At 34.6% G+C, this 22242-nt stretch overlaps 1 long non-coding RNA gene and 1 pseudogene across 1 annotated transcript; both read right to left on the reverse strand.

Annotated features, from left to right (window-relative positions):
* Positions 1-11539: 11539 nt before the first annotated feature.
* On the reverse strand, positions 11540-17094 carry LOC124895889. The gene is made up of 2 exons (XR_007052009.1): positions 16696-17094; positions 11540-15876 (listed from the first exon to the last, which is right to left on the reverse strand). It is a non-coding gene; the product is annotated as an uncharacterized LOC124895889 (long non-coding RNA).
* Positions 17095-20675: 3581 nt separating this feature from the next.
* LOC107857844 lies at positions 20676-21954 on the reverse strand (annotated as a pseudogene).
* Positions 21955-22242: the final 288 nt, after the last annotated feature.

A 22242-nucleotide genomic window follows, 5' to 3' on the forward strand; every position in this document is an offset into this window, starting at 1 on the left:
CATAAAATACAAGGTGGGATGGGACAATATATATTAATATAAAAATGTTGAAAATTAAACTTATATAAATTACAAAACAAATAGGAGTCCTAATTTAAGAAAAAAACTTACCATATTTTAAAGTCCTAATCCGTTACCATATTTTAAAGTCCTAATCCATATATTCTAGGATTCAAAATTATATATATAATTAAATAATAATTAGAGAAAAATGTGAAAAGACGATTTTGTCTATTGTAAAGTGTTTTAATGAAGGGTAAAAAGTTCAAATCACTTTTTTAAAGACCTTCACACTTTTAATATATTATAGATATAGATTTTATATATATATATATATATATATATATATATATATATATATATATATATATATATAAGGAGTATATTAAAGAGTTTGGGGGTAATTTTGTTATTTTATAGTTTTATCCCAAAAATAAATTATGGTGAAATTGTTATACCACCAAATGTGTGGAAAACTTATCCCGGAACTATTTATTAGTCACGGGATAAGGTATTCCAAATATTAGCAATCAAATGACGCATCAAAAAATTTATCTCGGAATTATTATTTTATTCCGAGATTATTTTCTTCAGTACCTCACACCAAACGACTTCTTAGTGTGAGGGGCATATAAATATATCAATTTATTAATAGTAAGAATAGATATGTACTAAAAATATGATGAAAGATATGCATATACTATTTATCATAGTTCGAAAATATATTTATCTGTTTTTCATTTTATTTATAGAAATAACACTGACCAAAGAAATTCAGTTTCTAGCAGCTTAACCGACCAGATAACGTTTAGGAATTGAAGCGCACAAAACAACCTCATTTGAATAATAAAGGAGCAAGTACAAGCGTGAATATAGTCCAGCTATGGATTTGCTTGGCACTCAAGAAAATATTTTTCAGTTTTCTTATTTTTTGGTTGATCTAAAAAAAATATTATTTTTTTTTTAAAAAAAGTCAGTCCGATACATTAAAGTTACCGCTATGTGCGGTTTTCAGGAAAAGGCTCATCACAAGGGTGTATTATTTTAAAAAAATGAGAAAAATAAATTTCCTAGCAAAAGAAACGAAAAATAAAATTCATAAATGACATTTAAGTTTATTGTCTTTTCCTCACTCACCCAACCCCCCACCCCCCACTCCCCACTCCTTAACCATCCACTCTCTAAACCCCCACTGTATTACTAGATTACATATAAATATTTTTAAAATAATATTTTTTATTTACTTATTAAACATCAAAAAATAAATATTCTCCGTCTCATTATGACACATTTTGAATTTTGAGAATCAAGTAGTTTAATTTTGACTGTGAATTTGGGTATGAAATCTTTAAATTTTTAAGAATAAAATTTACATATTTGAAAACTACATAAGTACTATAAATCACAATAATTGATAACTCAAAATACTACTTAAAAGATATATAAGAAATGTGTAACACCCCGAATTCAGTCCTTAAAAATTTCTGAAATTTTGTCCTCATTGTCCTAACTACGACTCACCCTACGAGTCATAGGGATTCTAGACAAGTCGTAGGACCCAATTGTAGTCTGACCAGTGCGTGTGACTAAGTCTTCTGTTCTGAGTACGAGTGGCTCCCAACGTGCCGTATGGACTCACACTAAGTCGTGGTGTGCTTTCCGTAAGGCAACCTGTGTGATGGCCAAAGTAATCTGTCCTGAGTACGACTAGGACCTTACGAGTCATAAGTTCCCGTGACGAGTCGTTAGGTGGTAGTTGTAAGGTGATCAATGTATGCCTCACAAGTTTCTATCTTGATAACGGGTGGTGCATGCGAGTCGTAAGGACTGGTTACGAGTCGTAAAGTACGACTCATAGCCAGACTAGTAGGGCTGCCCAGGGGTACTGTCTTAACTAGGACTCGAGGAGGCTAGTCATAAGGAGTTTTAATGAGTCGTTAGAGGACTCGTAACAACTGTCGTGATTTTTCAGTCTCTTTATTAAGACATTTTCCTCTTTTTTCCTAAACATAACTCACGACCTATAAACCTTATTGAGACTTGATTTTCATCCATAACTCAACAAAACAAACACTCTTCTCTCTCAAAATTCTCTCAAGCCACAATACTAAGGTTTTTCAAGAAGTGGGTCAAGTAGAGCTTCAAGGGTTGAATTCTCTCAACAATCTTGGGTATTTCAAGCATATGACTCTACCCTTAAACTCGTTTTATCTAATGCATGAATTTACATGATTAATTATGTAGATTTGAATTAAGGTTTTGATATGGTTGAGGTATTTGACATGAATGGTTTTTAAATTGATTTCCCCTGATTTATTATGCATTATTCATGCTTCGTTAACAGTTTTGAACTTATGGGGTGCATGGAATTAGTGAATAATCAATAGGGTTATGTTTTCCTCGAACTTGCTTTGACATATGGTTTTGAAAATTGAGGTCCCTTAACCTAAATGTGAAATTGATAATGATACAAGGCTTTGTCACATGTTTTGACTTCTCACTTGAACGAATGCATTGACATAAAAAGTTATTGAACCATGGTATGATTTTATTGAGCTTTGGAGTATGTGAATTTCCCGTGTGAATGTTTAACCTAAGGGGTCATAATTTACCCATATGATGGCTAATGGATTATGGCATGATAATAAACTTGCAAGTAGGGTTGGTATGACGATACCAATGGGATGCCTAAATGCATAATCGGTTCAATAAATTTGAAATGTGTGTTAAATATTTTAACTGAGCTTAAAATCAGGTTGTGTAGCCGGGCCGTGAAAATAGAGGTCCCGAGGGACCAACATCGAGAATCGCACTAGCCGGTGCGGGGGTCTAAATTATTGGGAGGTTCGAGTCCCCCTTATTACTATATAATTAGGAGGTTTAAGTCCTACATGTTATATAAATGGGTGCTTAAGTCACCTTGATTTATGTCGGGAGGTTCGACACTTCCATAAGGCATATGATATATGAATATTCTCTAGTTCATGCAGTTACACGCACTGGGGGTCCTCAAACTGGGGGAGAGTTGGGCCCATATAGCCCGCGGGTGCCTTGGTATGAGTATTATGCTACACAATCTAGGTTAAGATTTTAAAAGTTCATGCTAAGCCTTATTTTCTACCCTGAATTATGATATACATATATGTATATTGTATTTGCATATGGTTATGTGTACTGGATTTGGACTGGTTTTGAATTATTAATTTTTATATGCTAGTGTTGAACCAGCTAACCGTTTACGTACGTTGTATCCCCACGCGATGCAGGAATTGGTCATACCCCTACTTCTTCTACTCAATGACTAGTTGCTCGTGGATGATTCGTGAGTTAACTTAAAGTGGTGAGCTTCCATACTTCAAAAGACTTAAAGTGGTGAGCTTCCATACTTCAAAAGACCTCATTTCATGTTATGTTTTCTTTTGAGTCATACACTATTGACACTGTTTTTGGCTATTATTGGGGGCATATCCCAACACTTTTGCTGATTTCGGTTATATTAGAAGGCTTTTATGGATTACTGTGGACTTTGGTTGTGTTAATTAGTTGTTTTCGGTCAGTTATTGGCCATTGACTTATCTTAAATTCTTTGAGCTTAACTTTTGCTAACTTGTTATATGTTCAGGATTCAACCTTTGTTGGGCATTGTGTTCTGTTTGACTAAGCAACGAGGGTGGTCTCTGTTCCTCGATGGACATACCCATCATGGCTAGGTCCTGGTTTGGGTTATGACAAAGTTGGTATTAGAGCCTAGGTTTGGTGTCAATAGGTGCCCACAAATCCATGTCAAGTAGAGTCTCTTTTATAGGTGTATAGTGCACCACCCTTATAATGGAGAGGCTGCGAGATAATTAGAAAATATTTCCCTTCTTTGATGTCTTATTTTCGGGATATAGATTCTAAGGTCTTGAATCTTCTCTAATTCCTATTTGTTCGTCTTTCAGATCATGCCTCTGAGGAGATCTGATATTTGTGAAAACTCTTCTGTCCCATCTGAGGACTTTATGAACGAAGCTCGTCCTACTGCTGGGGTACAAACCCGATCAAGGGTCGCTGCTTTTAATTACCCTCGTGGAGTCCCACCAGTCTTTACTGATCCTACTCTAAAGGGTGACACTCATGCTTAGACCTCAAGGAGACATTACCAATGTCGAGTTTCGTCGCTCCATTTATCTGTTGACCCAATTGGTGACATCTCAACCACAATAGTTGGGTCTTGGTACTGCTATGAGTTCTTCTGAGGCCACTAGAGTTGGCCAGTTTATGAGGTTCCACCCTATGATTTTCACTAGTACTAAGGTTGAGAAGGATCCTCAAGGGTTCATAGATGAAATGGAAAAGATCTTTCGAGTGATGCATGCTACTGACGTAGAGGGTATGGAGTTCGTTGCTTATCAGATGAAGGATGTGGCCTATCAGTGGTATGAGGAGTGGGATCATTCTACGGGTGATGATGTTGAGTCAACTTTATAGGATGATTTTTCGAGCATATTTCTTAATCGTTTATTTCCTCGGGAGTTGAGAGAGGCAAAAATTGAGGAGTTCGTAAATCTGATGCAAGGTAGGATGTTGGTAAAAGAGTATGCCTTTAATTCCATCAGTTGTCACTATATGCTTCTAAGTTAGTGTCTAGCATGAGGGCTACAATGATGAAATTTGTTTCTGGGTTGTTTCCTTGAATTGATTCTGGAGAGCAAGGTTACCTTTTTGAATAAAGATATGGACATCTCTAGATTTGTGGTATATATGCAACAAGTCGAAGAGGAAAAAAAAGCAAGTTGATATAAAGGAAAGACAGAGTAACAGGTTTAGCCATTTAGAGCAGGGTAGAGGCCAGCAGCAGAGTAGCAGAGATGGTGGGAAATGGTCTCAGAAGAAGAAATGAGAGGGTCCTAACTCCTATTCGACGGCTAGTTCTCCTTACCCAAAGTCATCTGGTGATCAACGTTTTCAGGGTGGTGATGGTTCTAGGGCAAGGGTGCCCAAATCAGGTCAGTGAGGCCTAGTCATCTCCCTCATCCCTCATCCCTCCTTGTAGGTTCTGTGGTTAGTTGCACCGTGGTCAGTATGATAAGGGAAGGAACCAGTGTTTTAGTTGTGGCAGATTGGTCATATGCAGCGGGATTATCCCTCAAGGGTTTCTTCTGAGGCTAACAAAGTTCTGGTTCCCACTTCATCAGCTCCAGCACCAAATGGTGCCACTTTTTGTCCGACACTAGTTGAAACCATCTTTATGCTCTCGCTACCCACCAGGAGTCTGAGGCATCTCTTGATTTTGTTACTGGTATGTTATAACTCTTTTCCCATAATGCGTATTGTCTGCTTGATCCGGGATCTACTATTTCTTATGTGACACCATTTTTGGCTATTAGTTTTGGTTTCGATCACGAGCATATTTTGGATCCCTTTTTTATTTCTACCCCGGTGAGTGACTCTGTGGTTTCTAGAAGAGTCTCTAAGGGTTGTGTGGTATCCATTGGTGGTAGGAAAACTTTAGTGGATTTGATCGAATTAGATATAGTTGATTTTGATTTCATCTTGGGGATGGATTGGTTGCATTCGTGCTATGCCTCCTTAGACTATCGGACCCGTAAGGTCATTTTTAAATTTCTTAATGAGCCTATTATAGATTGGGAAGGAAGCTCTTTAGCATTTAAGGAGGGGTTCATATCATATTTTAGAGCCCGAAAATTGATTTCCAAGGGATGACTTTATCATTTGGTCTGGATTAAAGATTCTAACTCTGAGGAACCTTCATTAAAATCCATTCCCGTGGTTAGTAAATTTTCAGAGGTCTTCCCTAATGATCCTCTCGGTGTCCCTTATGATAGGGAAATTGATTTTGGGATTAATCTCCTTCCGGACACCCGTCCTATCTCTATTCCTCCCTACAAAATGGCTTTAGCTGAGTTGAAAGAGCTTAAAGAGCAGTTAAAAGATCTTTTTGACAAGGGTTTTATCCGCCCTAGTGTATCTCAGTAGGGTGCTACTGTTCTATTCATGCGTAAGAAGGAAAGTTCCCTTCGGATATATATAGATTACCGTCAATTGAATAAGGTGGCGATAAAGAATAAGTACCTTTTTCCTAGGATAGATAGATTTATTTGACCAGCTTCAGGGTGCTAAATATTTCTCCAAGATTAATCTCTATTTAGGCTATCATCAACTAATGTTGAGGGAGGAAGATATCTCTAGACTGCCTTTCATACCCGTTATGGTCATTTCGAGTTCTTGGCATGTCTTTTGGGTTGACTAATACCCCGATGGCATTTATGGATCTCATAAATCGAATATTCCATCAATTTTTAGATTTGTCCATCATTGTGTTTATTGGTGATATTCTAGTTTATTCAAAAAGTGAGGCAGGTCATGTTGATCACCTCGGTATTATGTTGCAGACCCTGAGGGATCAGCATTTGTATGCTATGTTTTTGAAGTGTAACTTTTGGTTGAATACTATTACTTTTTTGGGCCATGTTGTATCCTGTAAAGAGATCATGGTGGATCCCCAAAAGGTGGCGGTGGTTAAGAAGTGGCCTAGACCCACGACTCCAACTAATATTCAGAGCTTCTTGGGTTTAGCCGATTCTTATAGAAGGTTTGTAGAGATTTTCTCATCGATTGCTGCTTCGTTGACCGAGTTGACCCAGAAGAAGGCGAAGTTTCTGTGGTCGGATGCTTGTGAGGGAAGTTTTGAGAAATTGAAAGATAGATTGACTTCAATTCTGATTTTGACCTTACATGTTGGTACTAATGTCTTTGTGATTTAATGTGATGTGTCCCATGTGGGACTTGATTGTGTGTTGATGCAACATAGCAGAGTGGTGACATATGCTTCTAGACAGTTGAAGGTTCATGGAAAAAATTATCCGATTCATGATTTGGAGTTTTTGGCGGTGGTGTTTGCACTTAAAATCTAGCGTCACTATCTTTATAGAGTCCATGTTGATATTTATTCAGACCACAAGAGCCTACAATACGTATTCACCCAGAAGGAGCTGAATCTCAGACAAAGAAGATGGTTTGAGCTGCTCAAGAACTATGACATGAGTCTTCACTATCACCCAGGTAAAGCTAACAGGGTTGTTGATGCTATTAGCAGGTTATCTATAGGAAGCTTGTCTCGTAAGATAAGGAGAAGCGAGAATTGGTGAAGGATATTCACCCGTTGGCTAATCTTGGAGTTCATCTTTTGAACTCTGAGGATAGGGGTATAATGGTGCAAGAAGTGGTGAAGTCATCTCTTTGTGTCGAGGTGGAAGAGAAATAGGTTTTGGATCCTTCTTGATGCAGATCAAGGATGATGATGGTTAACAGAAAGTAATGGTATCTTTCGGTACCAATGGAGGTTGTGTGTTCTCAACATTGATAGATTGCGAGGAAGAATTTTGGGCGAAGCTCATGAGTCGCGATATACAGTGCATCCTGGTTCGACGAAAATTTACCATGACCTTAAGGAGAATTAGTGGTGGAATAATATGAAAAGGGGTATAGCAAATTTTGTGACTAAGTGCATACTGTGTCAACAAGTGAAGGTGGAGCACTTGAGGCCCGGTGGGTTGACTCAAGAGATTGAATTGCCAATATGAAAGTAGGAAATAATTAATATGGATTCGTTATTGGTCTTCCGTGATCTCAAAATCAGTTTGATTCTATTTGGATCATCGTTGATAGGATGATCAAGTCCGCTCATTTTTTGCCTGTGGAGACTAATTATTCTGCTGAGGACTATGCAAAGTTGTTCATCTAGGAAATCATAGGGTTGCATGATGCTCCAGTTTATATCATTTCTAATCGTGGTACTCAGTTCTCATCTCACTTCTGGAGGTCGTTCCAACGAGGTTTGGGGACTAAGGTAACCCTTAGTATCGCTTTCCACCCACAAATGAATGGATAAGCAAAAAGGATAATCTAGGCATTAGAAGATATGTTTCGAACTTGCGTGATTGATTTTGGTGGTAGTTAGGTTGATTATTTGCCCCTTATTAAGTTTGCGTATAATAATAGTTATCACTCGAGTATTGATATGACTCCGTTTGAGGATTTGTATGGTAGGAGATGTCATTCTCCTATTGGATGGTTTGAGGTTGGTGAGAATAGGTTGTATAGTCCCGATTTCGTTCACCAAGCTATGAAGAAGGTAAAGGTGATTTGGGATAGGCTTAATACTGCATAAAGTCACTAAAAGTCCTATGCAGATGTGAGGCGAAGGGAGTTGGAATTTGAAGTTGGCAATTGGGTGTTCTTAAAGGTGTCTCTAATGAAGGGAGTGATACAGTTTGGAAAGAAGGGAAAGCTCAGTCACCGTTATGTAGGCCCTTATTTGATTTTGAAAAAAGTGTGTAACCTGGCTTATGAGTTCGAGTTGCCTTTGAGTTTGGGATCTATTCACCCGATCTTTTTTGTCTCAATGTTGAAGAAGTGCATGGGTGATCCTTTCTTGCTAGTTCATTTGGAAAGTATAGGTGTATCGGGTACCTTGTCGTATAAGGAAGTCCCGGTGAAGATCTTGGGTTGACAAGTCCGTCAGTTGCGTACTAAGGATGTGGGTTCGGTAAAGGTTCTGTGGAGGAACCATAAGGTTGAAGAGGCCACTTGGGAAGCTAAAGAGGACATGGAGTTTAAGTATCCGTTCTTGTTCCCCATTTTAGATAATCATGCTTAAGGTATGTGTTAATCTTAGAATCTTTATTTTTTAACTTTGTTAAATGAAATTGTGAATTCCTTTATATCTTTGTTTTCTATCTTTGTTAAGGGTAAGTGTGGTTATGTTTGGAATCAAATCGTGCTTACAAAGGCCTTGTCCCATCATTCAAGGATGAATGATCCTAACGGGGAAGATGTAACACCTCGGCTTTTCGATCCTTAAAAATATTTGGAATTTTAACCTCACTGTTCTGACTATGACTCACCCTACGAGTCGTAGGATCCAATCATATCCTGACCAGTGTGTATCTAAGTCTTCTATTCTAAGTACGAGTGGCTCCCAATAAGTCGTATGGACTTATAACGAGTCGTGGTGTGCTTTTCGTAAGGTAACTAGTGTGATTCCCAAAGTAATCTGTTCTGAGTACGAGTCGTAAGGTCCCGTGATGAGTTGTTAGGTGGTAGTCGCAAAGTGATCAGTGTATGCCTCAAAAGTTTCTGTCTTGAAACGGGTGGTGCATGCGAGTTGTAGGGACTGGTTATGAGTCGTAAGGTATGACTCGTAGCCAAACCAGTAGGGGTGTCTAGGGGTACTGTCTTGACTACGACTCTAGGAGACGAGTCGTAACAAGTCGTTAGAAGACCCGTAATGACTGGCATAATTTTTTAGTCTTCTTACTAAGGGTATTTTAGACATTCCCCTCTTTTTATAAACATAACCCACGAATTATAAACCCTATTGAGACTTTATTTTCATTCATAACTCAACAACACTCTTCTCTCTCAAAATTCTCTCAAGCTACAATTCTTAGGTTTTCCAAGAAGTGGGTCAAGTAGAGCTTCAAGGATTGAATTCTCTCCATAATCTTGGATATTTTAGGCATGTGACTTTACCCATAAACTCATTTTATCTAATGCATGAATTTACGTGTTTAATTATGTGGATTGAATTACGAGTTTTGATATGGTTGAGGGCTTTGACATAAGTGGTTTTAAATTGATTTCCCCTGGTTTATTATGCATTATTCATGCTTCGTTAACAGTTTTGAACTTGTGGGGTGCATGTCATTGATGAATAATCAAAGGGGTTATGTTTTCCCCAATTGTGATGAACTTGTTTTGACATATGGTTTTGAAAATTGAGTTCCCTCAACCTAAATGTGAAATTGATAATGATATGGCTTTGTCACATGTTTTGACTTGTTCACTTGAACTAATGCATTGGCATAAAAATTTATTGAACCATGGTATGATGTTATTGAACTTTGGGGTATATGGATTCCCCGTGTGAATGTTAATTGAACCTAAGGGGTCATGAATTTCTCTGTGTGATTGTTAATGGATTGTAGCATGATAATAAACTTGCAAGTGGGGTTGGTATGACGATACCAGCAGGATGCCTAAATGCATAATCGATTTAATAAATTAGAAATGTGTGTTAAATATTTTAACTAGGCTTTAAAACGGGTTATGTAACCAGGCCGTGAAAGTGGAGGTCCCAAGGGACCAACACCAAAAACTGCGATACCTGACGCGGAGGTCTAAATGACCAAGAGGTTCGAGTCCACCTTATTACTAAATGATTGGGAGGTTCGAGTCTCCCATATTATATTAATGGGTGCTTAAGTCACCATGATTTATGTCAGGAGGTTCAAGTCCCCCATAAGGCATATGATATACGGATATTCTCTGGTTCGTGCGGCTACACGCACTGGGGGTCCTCAAACTGGGGGAGAGTTGGGCCCATATAGCTCGCGGGTGCCTTGGTATGACTATTATGCTACACAATCTAGGTTAAGATTTTAAAAGTTCATGCTAAGCCTTGTTTTCTAGCCCGAAATATGATATACATATATGTATATTGTATTTGCATATGGTTATGTATACTGGATTTGGATTGGTTTTGAATTATTGATTTAGGCATTACTTAATTCTATATCCCTGAGTTACATGCTAGCGCTTAACCCGCTAACCGTCTACGTATGTTGCATCCTCACGCGATGAAGGAACTAGTCATACCTCTACTTCTCTTGCTCGGTGACTAGTTGCTCGTGGATAATTTCTGAGTTGACTTGAAGTGTGAGCTTTCATACTTCGGAAGGCCTCATTTCATATTATGTTTTCTTTTGAGTCATAGACTCACTACAAGAAAAATGCTTATTACCTAAGAATTTTCATAGGGATAATGTGGTAAAATCCCCAAGTAATTTGATTACTTGCGGATTTTCTTACCAATTAGAATCCAAAGGAAATACCTTCGTAGGTAATTATTACCTGTGGATTTATAAAATCCCTAGGTAATTTAGCTGTTGAAATAAATCCGCAAGTATTTTATTTGCGATTAACCATCAAAATTTTGCATGAATTATTTGGTAAAATTTCATAAAAAAAATTTACTTGCAGATTCCACAAAAAAAATCACAAATTATTACCCACAAAGATTCCCAAGTAAATTCCTAGATAATTTAGCTGCAAAAATAAATTCGTAGGTAGGTTATTTGCGGATTTATTTGCGATTAAATATCAAAATTTTGCATGAATTATTTGGTAAAATTTCATAAAAAGGAATTTTACCTGTGGATTTTCAGGAAAAAATTTCCAAATTACTCCCCACGAAGATTTTCAAGTAAATCCCTAGGTAATTTAGCCGCAAAAATAAATCCACAGGTACATTATTTGCGGATTTATTTGCGATTAACCATCAAAATTTTTCATGAATTATTTGGTAAAATTTCTTGCGGATATTTATGAAACTATTCCGCAAGAAAACTCGTATGAAATATCCCAAGTAAATTCACAAGAATAAATTTTTTCAAGAAAATTTTGATAAATATTTAGCATGTGCATCCCCATGAAAATTCCCAAGTAACAATTCACACGTAAATTACTAGAAACATTTCACAATTAATCAAAAATTTATTCAAAACCTTCAATAATTCTTAAAAACATCATTCAATACAAATCTAATGTAAACCCTTACAGCTAACAAAAAAAACATAATTCAAAACATCCACATCAATAATGTATGATTCTTAAATGGTCCAAAACAAAATATTTTAAACTTGAATCCTCAATAAAACTTCCAACCATCAGGGTCAGAATTACTTTCATTCATGTTATCAGGATTATCACTTTCATTCATGTCATCAGAATCACCATCACTTTCATTCTCATAAGCTTGGTTGTCTTCTTGAGATGAACGTTCATCATTTGCAGATGATTTCTTGTATACATGCTTCATCAACAAGTCTAATTCCTTTCTCATCCTCCTTCCACAATTGATGCACTTTGAGCAGCTAATATTTCTTGTTTCGTTCTTTCAAACTCATTCTGGATAAGAATATGTTAATTCAGGTCATAAAAAGTGTTGAAAATACATTATTAGCATAAATTATTTGGAGTTCACGGGTTCAAGCCTTGAAAACAGCCTCTGGCAGAAATGCAAGGCAAGGCCGCGTACGATACACCCTTGTGATGGGGCTCTTCCCCGAACACCACGCATAGCAGTAGCTTTAGTGCATCGGGCTGCCCTTTTTTATATGATAGGAAAAAGGCATCATTTCCACCCCAAACTATAGTCGAAAAAGTTGAATCCACACCTAAACTATATAAGTGACTCATTACGTACCTTAACTATAAAAAAGCGATATTTTTTATAACCTATCAGGCATTACACCACTTGTGTGGTATTTTACACGCGCTATCACGTCAGCATAATTCGAAAACATAATAAATTTATTATTTTCATAATTTTTTATTTTTTATTTTTAATTTAATTTTTTTCCCTTCTTCTTCAATATCCAAAACCTCCATTGTTGTCGATGTCCAAAACCTCCATTACCTCCATTACACCATATTCACCACCATAAACTTTATCTCACCAACAAAATTGTCACAACAATTAATTTCTTCTAACATTGTTCTTCATCCGTAACCCATCGTCTTTTCTTAAAAAAAAAAAGTAATAATTCTCAACTATAATGGCCATTATTGTTTCAAAAAATGGTCACTCGACTGTTGGCCTCTGTGTTTTAAATGGTAATGACCAACACATATTCGTACTTTTTTTATTTGTTTTTCAGCTATAATTAAAAAAAAACTAATATGGTAGCAAGCTACATTTTTTGATGGATTAATAATTAACAGACAGAGAGTAGAAAGTCGATGATGAATCCGACTTTTCTTATGAGAATTCACCAAAAAACATCCTTGCTACAAAATTTTATATTTTTTTTTTTATAAAATTTGATTTTGCCCGTTTAAACATCAAATAAAATTTGATTTTGTTCATTGTGAAATTGACATTGATTAAATGAAGGTGGAGGATGAATTGTGATATTTGGGGATGGGATTGAAATTTGAAGGTGGGATGATGAAGAAACTATATTGTTTGGGGTGGGGTGATGAAGAAGATTTGAGGTTGGGATTGGAGTTTCGGGGTGGGGGTGATGAAGAAGATGATGATTTGGGGGTTGGGGTGATGAAAAAGACGATTGTTTGGGGGTAGGGATGCTGGGGGTTGGGGGAGGAGTATTTTAATTTTTTTAATTTTTTTTTGCATTAATTTTTAATTTAAATGAGCCAATTTTTATTTAAATAATTATGTATTTTCCACATCAGGAGTAAAAAGTATCATTTTTTTATAGTTAAGGTGTGTAATAAGTCACTTATATAGTTTAGGTGTGAATTCAACTTTTCGACTATAGCTTGGGGTGAAAACGATGCCTTTTCCCTTAATGTTTTTAGCCGTTTACTTTTGTTATTTAATAGGCTGGATGCGCCTAAAATAAGTGTAACATACGCACCTTAAAATGGGGGTTGCGGGGAGGTAATAATATCACTTTTATATAGTTAAGATGTGTAATAGGTCACTTATATAGTTTAGGTGTGGCTTCAACTTTTCTTGTATAGTATGGGGTGGAAATGATGTCTTTTCCCTTATATGATATTATAGTATCAAATAAAATCATAACAATCAACAAATATAAATATGTATATATTATTAGCATATAAAGCATCATAAACTCAAAGTTGATTTTTCATATTATTGTGAATTGTTCTATTAAGATAACAAAGGATGAAACTAGAAAAATAAGGGGTCGTTTGGTTTGAAAAATCTCGGGATAATTTTGAAAATGGTTATCCCGGGATAAGTAATTATCCCGAGATAAAATTAAAGAACACATTTTCCTTTGTTTGGTTGGAGGGATTAATCCAACCCGGAATAACTTATCCCATCATTTTCTCCTTAGTCCCAGGATAACTTATCCCATATACATGGTGGGATAAGTTATCCCGGGATAACTATTTTCAAACCAAACGACACCTAAGAGAACAAGAGAAAAGGTTCAAGTGGTGTCATGTATTTTACACTTAATGTGAAGAAAACTCTTTTCTTATTTCTTAAAACTCCGTACCTGGTCAAATGAATTATATAAGGTACACTGCAATGGATTATACATTGTCAGGTACACTGCAATGGATTATACAAGAAGATTTACTCAATGAGAAATTCTCAAAGCAGAGATCTTTTCATATAACCAAACAAATTTATTTTGTAACTATACTTTATTATTTTCAAGTTATTAGTACACATTTCAAGTGACTATACTTAACCATTTTCAAATCACAAGTTCACAATTTCAAGTAACTTCACTTAACCATTTTCAAGTCACAAGTTCGCAATTTCAAGTAACTACACTTAATCATTTTCAAGTTACTACACTTAATAATTTTCAAATAACTTATTCACATTTTAAGTCACTAGTACACATTTCAAGCCACTACACTCAAACCATTTTCAAATAGCTAATTGACATTTCAAGTCACTATACATAACCATTTTCAAGTAACTACACTTAACCATTTTCAAGTCACTAGTACACATTTCAAGTCACTACACAAGTAACTAATTCACATTTCAAGTCACTACACAACTATTTTCAATTCACTTGTACACATTTCAAATCACTACACTTAACCATTTTCAAATAATTAATTCACATTTCAAGTCATTGTACTTAACCATTTTCAAGTAACTACTTCACATTTCAAATAATTATACTTAACCATTTTCAAGTCACTATACTTAACCACTTTCAAGTAACTAATTCACATTTCAAGTAACTACACTTTAACAATTTTCAAGTCAATAGTACACGTTTCAAGTCACTATACTTAACCATATTTTCAAGTAACTACCACTACTAGAAAAAATAAGAAAACCGACCACAAAAACCGATCACGTGGTCGCTTTTTCTGTTTTCAACTCAAGTCGCTAATTCACTTCACAAGTTATCAAACTAAACTAAATTCAAAACAAAAATTCACATTTCAAGTACCTACACTTAAACATTTTCAAGTCACTAATTCACTTCACAAGTTACCAAACTAAACTAAATTCAAAACAAAAGTTCACATTTCAAGTACTTACACTTAAACATTTTCAAGTCACTAATTCACTTCACAAGTAACCATGTACTTTACTAAATTCAAAACAAAAGTTCACATTTCAAGTACTTACACTTAAGCATTTCAAGTAACTAATTCACTTCACAAGTGACCATGTACTTTACTAAATTCAAAACAAAAGTTCACATTTCAAGTACCTACACTTAAAACATTTTCAAGTCACTAATTCACTTCTCAAGTGACCACACTTTACTAAATTCAAAGCACAAATTCACATTTCAAGTGCCTACACTTAAACATTTTCAATGCATTAATTCACTTCTCAAGTGACTATGTACTTTACTAAATTCAAAACACAAGTTCACATTTCAAGTACCTACACTTAAACAAATCGAAGTCACTAATTCACTTCTCAAGTGACCATGCACCTTACTAAATTCAAAACAAAACTTCACCTATCAAAGTACCTACACCTGAAACATTTCAAGTCACTAATTTCTGTGATGATATCAGCTACTTTAGAGATTTCATTATAATCTTATAGATAATGAACAAAACCATCCTTTCTAAGTAGCATTAAATCACAGCACGTAAAGAAGCATATATCTGGAGCATAACAAGAAAACCACAAAACTTTTCCCTGAAATAGAATCGCAAAACCATTTCTAACAACTAAAGCAAATACAGAGAGATACCAGAGATTAGAGGAAACCAAACTGCTTTTGGTTGCTACTGGAAAGAAAGATCGGGAAGAAATTAGAAGTAATACCTGGTGAGCAATTGTGAGCTTGAGGGATACAACACACCTAAGAACCCGAAGCGCTACATACAGAAAGATACGAGGGAATAATGGAGTTCTAAATTTTTGGAGAGAAACCAAATTGTGAGTGGAAATTCTGAATACACTGAGGGAGAAATAAAATAATATTTGAAACACAAACAGCAGTATACAGTTTATCACCGCTACAATCTCTGTTAACCGATGGTATTCAAAATTTTAGTATGGCATCTCAAAAACCGTTGTTTTATGTTTCATTGTGTGGTGGTTGTTCAAAACCGTCATTAGTTAACCGCAACTATTTCTCCCTTTTTTTGTAGTGGTTATTATCAACAGGACTATCAGAAGATAAAAGGAAACATGATACACAAATTCCTTTATCATTTTTATAACAAGTGCCCCCTCCTCAAGTCCTCCCTACCAGTCAAAAAATGAAGAAGGAAAAGAATTCTCTAATATGCTCAAGTAATTTCAACATGAATTGAGCTTTTCTTCACCAGACAGATATTAGACCTAAATTTACCGTTCCCTCCATCTGTAATACCTCACGATGCTTATATACCTGACTATCTACTTCAAGTAAAAGTTAATAAAGAAGGAAACTTTCTTCAACTCTAATCCCCAAAATAGAGGCAAACTCTTTTTCTTTCAATTAGTAATTTCAAGATTGAAATCACATAGTACAAATACAGTTGATTTGACATTCCGTTGACCATAGACAGTTATAAGATCTTTTGTATCTACTGATAGATGATTAATCATCACATAACTAAATCGATCCAAGTATAAAACCAACACATGAACAAACAATATCAAATAGAATTACATGAAAATAAATGGAGATGGAGATAGAAATAGTTTACCTTGTATTGAACGAAGGAAGAAGAGAAAAACAAATTGCACCCAAAAAGGATCACTGGGCTAAACTGAATGCATTTCTCGCCGGCTGATCGTTGGGCTGGTTGTCAGTGCTGGTAGCGGATAGAGGAGATGAAGAGAGGCGGCGGCGGCGACGGCACTGGTTTGCTCGCTGGCTGCATGTTGTTGTGCAGCGCCGGCAGGTGGCACGATGGAGGGAAAGGAGAGAGGAAAAAAGGAGGGGCGGCAGACTAGCCGGCGACGCGGCCTACCGGAGAGTGGTGTTCGCCGGTGGTTGACCTTAGAGAGAGAAGGGAGACAAAAGGTGCGGCACATTTTTGCAAAAAAACAGGAAAATGATTTAGGGTTTTAGGTATTAGGGTGTTATATGCATGAACAATAAGATTTAATCTTAATCGTCGATTGCATGAGATTAACGGCTGTGATTAAAATGGAGAAGGGGATAAAAAATTGATAAAAAAATTAAGTTAGAATTGACATTAATTGGATATAAAAAATGACTAAGAATCAAATAGATTGGGAAATTGAATTGAATTAGGGCTGCTATTTTAATAAATGTACTACTGACGTAATAATAAAATTGAAAAAAATAATAAGATGTTGATATTAAAATAAATTATGTATATAAAATTAATGTTATGTTAAAAAAAATGTTATATAAAACTGTTGACAATAAAATTTGAAATAAATATTTCCCAGAATTTACTGTCAAATTTTCCGGTTGTTGTAGTCACAAATAGTATCGAAAAAATATTTTGTAAAAAATAAAAAAGTAAGTTTTGGTATTTGGATGTTTTTTATATGAAAAATAAAATTTAATCTCGGCCGTCAATCCCATGAGATCGATGACTGTGATTAAAAGTGAAAAGGAAATTGAAAATTGGTTTAATAATGAACCAAATTGAATTAAAAAATAGGTTAAAATTGACATCAATTAGATAAGGTTAACTAGAATTTAAATAAAATTGAAAAGATAATTGAATTAACTTAGGCTGCTATTTAAATATAATAATAAATTCATAGTAATAATAAATTAAAAAATATTATAAAAATTGTTATTCTTACAATAAATTACGTATGTCACATAGAAAATACTATATAAAAATTACCAATAATAAATTTGAAATAAATTGAGCATAAATATAATAATAATAATAATAATAATAATAATAATAATAATAATTAAAAAAAAATCAAGGTGACATCGTTTGATTGTTTTCTCTATGAGATTTCGAGAAAATGAAAACAATAACTAACCTAATTTAGTCCCACAAATGAGGGTCTATGGAGGGTACAGTATACGCAGACCTTATCGCTGTGGTAAATAGGTTGTTTCCAATAGACCCTCAGTTCAAGAAATATAGTCTGAAGCTGTCCAATTTCAAGAAAAATATTAAATTGATCTAATATTGACCGTTGATCAAATATGATGAATGGTTGAGATTAGAATTGAGGAGATGAGTCAAATTGGGATTAGATATTGGGTTAACAAATTTAATTGGGGATTTTGATTGAGTTAAATTAAACTCAATTGACATAAATTGAGTATAAAATGGTCAGAATTTAAATAAATTAGGAAAATTGAATTGAATTAGGTTGATATTTAACAACTATATTAACTATATAAAATTAATATTAAAAAATAAATAAAATTATTATTTTTAATAATTGAGTAGACTGCTATTTAATAAATATAGGAAAGCCGTAACAACAACAACAATAAATGATACAGGAGTAGATTTATGAATCCTAGTTCATATTGCGAACAGACCTGCTGAAACTAGGAGTGGAGGTTGTACTCCCTTTAAAGCTTATGATGCGACTTTAGGAACGAATATTATTTCATATTATGCCTGTTTTTCCTCCTAAAGGAAAAGCTAAATGGTTATAGCTTTCTTACTATTTCAAGTATTTACCTTTGGCTTTGCATTGTTAGGGAAGACATTTTCATAGATAAGTTAAAAATAGACAATGTGTCACATTATGCATCAAATTAGTTATTACAGTGTGCTATCTTTCAATTTATCCTGCAACTAGTAATAAGAGGAAAAAGTCTGCCTAGCTAATGGATATATTGAGAGTACAAGCTAAAACTTTGCCTTGTAGCAAATCTAGTTTCTTTAGTACATACACTTGCTGGGACATGGCCAGCTCTAACACTTTTACAATCGCATTTATGCTTGAGATTTTTTTCATGAATAAGAATAAGTAGTTCCTCCAACTCACATTTCTAGTTCTTCTCATTTGTGATGAAGTATGGAGATATGTACATGACATCTATTTGCTCTAACCAGTCTGCATTCATCTATCTTTTTAAATTTCAGTTGATAAGCATAATAAAATATATTTTAGGTACATATTTACTTATGACTTATGGTTTATGTGTTGATGAGCAGTTGATGAAAAATTTACAAAAAAAACAAAAACAAAATCAGAAATGCAAAAAGAGTTGAATTGCTTAAAAGACAACTTGACTTTTGAGAAGCAAAATTTAGAAGTGGCTGATTATGATTGTGATAAATTCTCATCTTTATACAATGAAAAAGATGCAGAGCTTCAGGTGTTTGTTAAATGTTATTAAATTTTATTTATTAAGGCGACAATCATCTCATTTTATCACTTCATTCTTGACAGGCTGCTTTAACGGAGAAGCGAAACTTAAAATTGCAATTTTCAAAGTTGATGGGTCCTCAAGATTTGAAAAAAAAATCCGAAAGAGTTGGTTGAAGCAAATAATCAGGTAGAGCTATGAATTTGACTTTTGTCCAAATTTGTCTATAATCCACAAAATACGAACTCATGAATCTTTCACTAGCAGGTTTTAGAAAAGTTTCAAGAAGAGTCGAAAGCTCGTGCTATGTTGCGTACTGCAGAAGAGACAAAAAAGAGACTTTTGATTGAAAAAGCATCACTTGAGGAAAAAATTGAAGAGCTAGAGAAGAAGATATCAAGTGGGAAGATTTAAATCAAGTAACAACACAAGTGCTATCGGAGAAGATTCTTTTTTTTTTTTTTTTAATTACTTAGTATAGGATCATAATGATCAGTTTATATTTTTTTTTACAAGTAAAGACATGTAGAAGTACTTAATTTTTTGAAAGTAGAAAATATCTAGTTCATCAATCTTATATATGTACTGACCTTTGCAAATTTATATAATTTTTAATTTTAGTATTTTTATAAAATTATTTTTAAAATATGTACTGTGTATGTAGCAACTACTCACAAATTGTTGCTAAAAGTGTATAGAAAATATTTAATTTATTGTAATAAAAATTATTGTTGCTAAAAAGCTTTCTAACTGCCTACTAACTAATTTTTTGTCAAGTTTTTGCAACAATTAATAATGTTGGTAAATAAGTTAATTTATAGTAACGTTAAATTTTGTTGCGAATTTTTTTTATAAGTCACAACTATACGAATGTAAGACAACAACTTTTTTGGTTGCGTTAAGTTATTTTTGGCAATAATATATTTTGTTGTTGCAAAAACTTTTTCCATCGATATTTATTGCAACGACATGCAACAACCTTTTGGAATCCACACCTACTTGTATATCTGATAAACAATTATAGTATTAATGTAGGGAGGAAGTGAGATTTCTCGTCCTTTTACAATTTGAATAGAAGAAGTGGTCTTTCATATTTCGTAGGTGTAAAAATAAAAAATCTCTTATAAAATATATAAAATTAAAAAATTGTAAAGGGCTAGAAAATCATTTCTCGGTTATGATAAAAAGAAAAATCTATAAGTTAAATATATTTATTTAAATTTTGAACCACCCACAGGGTAGGTGTTTTCGATTGATAATCGAAGGATTACATAAGATGAGCAATTATGCCTTATAAATATACAAAATTATAGTTTGACAACACACAGAAGATCTATCCCATGGTTCAAAACGATACGTTATGAAACGATAGATAACAGCCATCCAAATCAAGATGTGAGGCAATTCTAGAAATTAAAGAACTATATAAGCAATATCGCGGGCCTTGCACTTTGCTGTGAGCGGCTCAAATTTGGCGAGGGTGAGACCACTCCCTTCAATTAAATCCATTTCTTGGCCAACTTTTTGCCACTCGAAACACTGAACTAACGTTCCTATAGCCAAGCCAATCACACGTTGAGCAAGTCCAGCACCTGGGCATGCTCTCCGTCCCATTCCAAATGGCAGTAGCTCCCACGATTTCCTTCAAATCTCTCTGGTTTGAAACTTCCCGGGTCATCCCAAATTGATGGATCCCTATGGACAGCCCAAGCATTCACTAATATGATTGTCCCACTTGGAATGTCGAAACCCCCTATTTTGGTATCATGAGCTGATTGATGGGGTATCAACATTGGTGCTGCTGGGCGTATTCTGAAAGTCTCCGAAATGATACTTTGTAGGTATCTCAAATTGGGCAAATCAGCCTCATTCACTAAACGATCACTGCCAACATGATTGTTTATTTCAATTCTTGCTTTATTCAACACTTCTGGATGGTTGAGCAAAAGCGTCATTGCCCATTCTATAGTAACCGCTGTTGTGTCTGTTCCCCCAATCACTATAACCTGCATTTATTTAACATTACATCACGAAGAAGTATCATGAATATATCTACAACTTTTTACTGTTAGAGAAATATTTTTATAAATGGTGTCTATAGTTTTGTCGTCTTCGTTTTGAGTCTTTTTAAATAACAAATCAAATCAACTATTATTGATTTTTTTTAATCAAGAAATCAAACTAAAAAATAAAGCTTGGTGGTTTCGATTTTTCTTAGCAATACCCTAACCAAGTACTAGGTATATTTATTGATGTTTGTCCTGAATTAAAGGGTACATATAAAATATAGATGAGGATGTATTAGTGTTGAAATCTTTCATTATAATTCCTTTGATGATATCATCAGTATAGTAGTCTGGTTCGATTTTTGCAAAGAAAGCAAATTATCAATCATGGTATTTTGGTTTGCCGCACCACGATATTCATCAACTAAACTTTGCAAGAATTCATCCATTTTTTCGCTAAGTTGTGTGAGCGTATTTTTCATAATATGCTGATAAATCCAAGAAAATGGTGCAGGCAAAAAATCATCTACATTTGATGCACCTCCACTGCTGAAAAACTCCTCCGTAAGCTCGCAAAAATATGTTGCCTTATTATTGCCTTCATCTTGATTGAAAAAATGGTTTCCACATACCATTCTCATGATGACGTTAAAGGATAATTCAGTAAACTTGGACTTAAGTTCAAATTAGAGCTGCAATCAGGGCATCTTTATATAGGACACTAGATACGTGAAGTCACGTTTATTCTGAGTCTTACACTCCATTTAATACTTTGACGTTTATTTTGGTCGTTGTGTCTAATTATGATTTTATCTCTCATCTGTATCTTGTCTGACATCTAATGGAAAAACATGTGATTAAGTACTCCCTCATCTTCTTATTAATAATAATAATTTTCATTTATTCATTTAATTTTTGAAATAAAGTGAAGTTTAATATTTTCTGTTAATACTATCTCCGTCATTAGATGACTA

Source organism: Capsicum annuum, chromosome 2 (assembly GCF_002878395.1).
Source record: "Capsicum annuum cultivar UCD-10X-F1 chromosome 2, UCD10Xv1.1, whole genome shotgun sequence".
NCBI lineage: Eukaryota > Viridiplantae > Streptophyta > Magnoliopsida > Solanales > Solanaceae > Capsicum > Capsicum annuum.